Source organism: Nicotiana sylvestris, chromosome 3 (genome assembly GCF_000393655.2).
Source record: "Nicotiana sylvestris chromosome 3, ASM39365v2, whole genome shotgun sequence".
Taxonomy (NCBI): Eukaryota; Viridiplantae; Streptophyta; class Magnoliopsida; order Solanales; family Solanaceae; genus Nicotiana; species Nicotiana sylvestris.
The window spans coordinates 203,734,591-203,739,322 of record NC_091059.1 but is presented as its reverse complement, the minus strand read 5'-3'; the positions used below and the strand labels follow the sequence as shown (position 1 = coordinate 203,739,322).

The following is a 4,732-nucleotide window of genomic DNA, read 5'->3' as shown; positions in this document are numbered from 1 at the left end:
GTAGTTACACAACCATTTTTTAGTTTCACATTGCACAAAAATGTCTCCATACCAAAACACCTTGGTAAAAAACAAATTGATACAGTCCTCTTGTATTTTAAGATACCTCAATTGACATACTAACTACTTAGCTTCAAATATCCAGTATTACATGAAAATTATAGCTTTAAATCTGTACTTTTACATAGCTTTAAATCTGGATATTACATAGCTACTAATCACCATTATATCACGTTAGCTGCTACAAAACCAACAAATATACACCACGACAATAGCAAAAAAATCTTCATTCTCTGCACTTTCTTCTCCAATATATACAATTCGCCATCATTTCAGTCACCGTTTTCTTCAAATTATTTCTTTCATGGCGAACATCCAATTAAACTCTCAAATTATTGATCCTCAATGCCACATGGGGTGAAAATTCTTCGTCGCACCATTACCAATAGCCACAAGATGCAACCTTATCAAACTAAAATTTTAATGAAATCATCCGAAACACTAAAATAAACTTACAAGTTTCTCGGCAAAAATATTACTTACTCCATAAATTAATGGGAGTTTTGGCCGTAACTGACTCGTAACCTGTCCGCAATTACATCTACTCGATTGGGTTAAGCTTTGAGAGGAAACAAAATTCTTGGACATTCTATCACAGAAGAACAACTTTTCATACAAAGATAACGGTAGATTATGATAAACAAAATTGGAAGAAAGAAGTGGAAGAAGAAAATTTACCTAATTAAAGAAGCAAAAATGGGGAAGAAGGAATGGATTTGTGTATTTAAGCTGACTTACCGCTCGTTATTAGGTTTTAGTTAAATGGGTTATAGCTACATATTATGGGCCAGCGGGTCGGTTTGGATATCTTTTAAAGATGAATTTTAATTTTATTTATTGTTTAATACACGTTGCACACTTACAATGTGCCACGTGAAAATTTAAAGTGTAAATTTAACCATGACTAGTCTGTTAAATTTCAGGGGCAAACTTGAGCCCAAATTGAGGGTATTTCTAGTCCCAATGGTTAATGAAAAGGATATTTTTTAGCCATTTTTAATACGTTAGGACATTTTTAGCCATTTTCCATGAGTTATTTAACACACATTGAGGATGGAATACCCTAATAATATTTTTTACCACATCTGATAGTATTGGAAAATCTATATAGTATATCAGCTCCACAAAAGAATAGTAGGCAAATATATATTTTTGCATGTCAATGTTTAATATACATATTTTATGCATAATCAATGTATATTTTTATGTGTTTGGCTTGCGGTTGTAACTATTTTTGGCAACATTAAAAGCCTCCAATGTTTCCTTCTTAAGTAATATGAGGTAGGCGACAAAAAACACATTTACTTAAAGTGTTGGAAAAGTTACTAGGGAAAAAGAAATTTTCACATTATAATATTTTTGTATGGTTAATTAGAAAATGTTTTACAGAAGTAAACTCCCACATTATTAATTATCTAAATGTTATAATGGTGTGGGTAGGAATAGAAGTGAGGCAGTCGTGTTGAGAGTTCTAAATTGCAAAATGGTGAAGGTAAGGTTTATAGAGGAGAGTAAATCAAGTGAAATAAGTTAATGAGAAAAAAGGGATGCAACGCTGAAGTAATTTCTTGCTCACCATTGAACAACACAATTCACTTTTCTCACTTCTAATATACAAAAAATTTACATTAAACCGTTTCAGAAAGCTACAAACGTAAAATCCAGTGTGGGGCCAGAGAATTCATAGTTATATATGTATTGGGCTTGTCTTGTAAACTTGACATTCTTGTCATCTTTGGTATGTGTTTGATTTTAGGGCCGACTATTTTGGGCCATGATTTAACATTGACACGTTCCGTTGGATAAATTGCAATAGAGAATACTGTGTAGCGGTTTCAAAATAATAGCCGAAAATGATATATATGTACATTCCTGTATATTATATATAAAAAAATATAAAAAATTTTATATACTTTTGCGACTATCGAATGTAAAAGTTCGCCCGCAACTAAAAGTAATCTTTGCCCAGTTACAATATCCTAGGCATTTGGACACACACACATACATATATATATATTTGCAAAAGATGAAATTAAAAATTAGTTTGCCTTATAACATATAGTTGTCTACTATTTCAACTTCAATTTGAAATAGAAAATTTGTCATTGAAAAATTATTTTGAGGAATAATTAAAGTAAAATAAGGATTTTCTCATAAAAGTTTAATTTTTCTTCGAATAAAACACATGTCCAAAAGAACTCGTTTTTTTCAACTTCAATTTTGAATAGTCATTTTTTAAGTTCAATCAAATATTTTCAACGACAACATTTGGTGAAGGAACACTCTCTTTTATTCTTTTTCGGCTTGTTACCTTGGAAAAAGTAAAGTGGGGCATATTCAACTCTATAAAAAAAAAATTCCCTTTCATTGATATATACGGATCACCTACCCTTCAATATTGTGAGGGACTACGGGGCCGGCGGTGAAGCCGCATTCTGTTCCGCTTGTTGCTTGTGGATTATTATTCTTAATTTTAACAGAGAGAGACAAAGTCAAATTTTGCAAGTCAGCAATTTTTGTAGCGCGGATTCCATTTCGGCTTACTAGCACCTAAGTCTTTGTTTTATACAAATAGAGTTTCCACATAATTTACACACTATAATAAATCAACAAACTTAACATATATCTACCAACTACAATAAAGTGTCGGACCCCTGATCTCTAAAACAAAGAAAAGTAAAAGACGGATGGAATATTTTCCTCTAATAACAGAGGTCGAATACCAAATTTAAGATGAAGTGATAAATTCTCTCCCATCCTTCATCAAATATCTTGAATTCTGAACCCTAAAAACTTAAGTATTTTCTTATAGAAGCGCTTTATCCTTAAATTAAAGCTTTTTGATACTGGATTAGTCGAACCAAACACTGTGTTAAAAATAAAAAAAAAAGCAAAAGAAGAATTATTTCATAATGATAATATTGGATTTGTTGTTGTTATTGTTGGTGGTAGTGTTTATGATGATAATGAGGAATCAAATTGCATCTGAACCCAACCAAATTTCCCATTTTTCTTCTTAATGTTTTCTGTATTAGTATTTGTGTATATTTCTTTTTCTTAATTTACTTTATCCCCACTTTCTTAGGAATCAAAGTAGTTCATCACTTATTCTAGGGAAACTCAAATGTCTCCCTTTTTTTAAAAAAAAAAATTATTCGTTGTTCGGAATTCACTAATTCAATTAATCAAAATTCACACAGTAAAAAAATTGATCGCTCCTTATTACAAAAAATTCTATTTTCAGAGTTTGAATTGAAATCTCTAGTGAAAAGTGAATGAATTTTTTGTCATTCCAACACACTATGTTAACTCAAATGACACCCTCCACCTTCAATCAAATGATTGTAGGTTTGAGTCACTAAAATAATAAAATGGAGAGCTATTGGGGAGGGGTAAAAACAAAACGTCAAACATTCAATTCTTATGTTATTAAAGGTCTGATTTAAGATATTAAAATTTATAGCCAAACTGTTAATAAAAGGCAAGTGGTGGGGTGCTTGAATTATTATTGGAATAACGTGATTGTACGATTTTCCTATTTAAATATGTTGACTCCATGGAGTCGTCCTCTTTAGTCTTTTCAAAGAATTATAGCACATTGAGGATTATCAGATAGAAGAAAAGTGTGTTCAAATGCGCAGAATGGAACTACATAATAAAAGGAGCGTAAAGTTCACTTGCCCACCTAATTGGTCCCTCCAAGCACCTGGAGTACTATTAAAGCCACCACGCGTATATGGTGCAATAATGTTTGGAACAGCATGGAAAGAAAATGTTCCTAAAATACTCAGTCAGTTAGTTTAACCAGACACGGAGTTTAAGGAAAAAAAATTTATAGGGTCATGATATTGTATAGTTATAAAAATATTTTATTAAGAGTAAAATGAAGAGTTTAAATTTGAATTATTTTCAATTATAGAAATGTATCATTGTTTTTGGAATGGACTAATAAGGAAATTGTGTCATCTAAATTGAAATAGATGGAGTAATTGGAGAACAAGTAATTTCCAATGCAAACTTCTTTTTAAGAAAAATAATTCAAATTGATTGTTCTACTAGTTTTAAATTGATTTTAGACAAATAAAACTACCACTAGTTTCTTAATCTTTTTTCACAACAAATAAATTACATGAAATCAGGCAGTTATCCCATTAAAAAGGGTGGAACGATATTTTGAGTGATATTATGTTAAAATCAATCTTCTGTAAGCTTAAGAAATGAAATACACCACATTTAAAAAACAGAGAGAAAGTAGTGTGGCTTTATGTTTCCTAATAGTTTTTTGACGAATGAGCTAAGGGTCTATATAATATTAAATCTATTTTCTCTTTGTCTTTTAAAGCAAAGAACCAAACTCTTATTTTTAGAATGAAACATAAAGCCACACTGATAATTTGTATTGATATAGCATTTCCAAAAAAAACAAAAACAAAAAATTCCGAACTTAAATCTCCTCAAAATCGTATTGAATCGGCTTATGAACACATATAATTTGTAACTAATTGTAAGATCTTTATTTTTTTATTATATTAAAAAAAATACCTCCTAAGGGAAAGACATATTTTGGCATGCAAAAAGAAAGCGCGTGGGTGACCATTACACATATTATAATGCCATTCACATGATGTCAGATTCGCTATGTCAGCAACAGTATGAGTCGAGGGACGGAGGC

General features: G+C 30.9%; 1 long non-coding RNA gene across 2 annotated transcripts; it reads right to left on the bottom strand.

The window, feature by feature from the left end:
* On the bottom strand, positions 1–786 carry LOC104220946 (uncharacterized). Of its 2 annotated transcripts, none has more exons than XR_011405931.1 (2): positions 544–786; positions 1–472 (listed from the first exon to the last, which is right to left on the bottom strand). It is a non-coding gene; the product is annotated as an uncharacterized lncRNA (long non-coding RNA). The 2 variants fall into 2 exon arrangements; XR_709613.2 differs by having other exon boundaries at positions 1–463.
* Between the last annotated feature and the right edge of the window lie 3,946 nt (positions 787–4,732).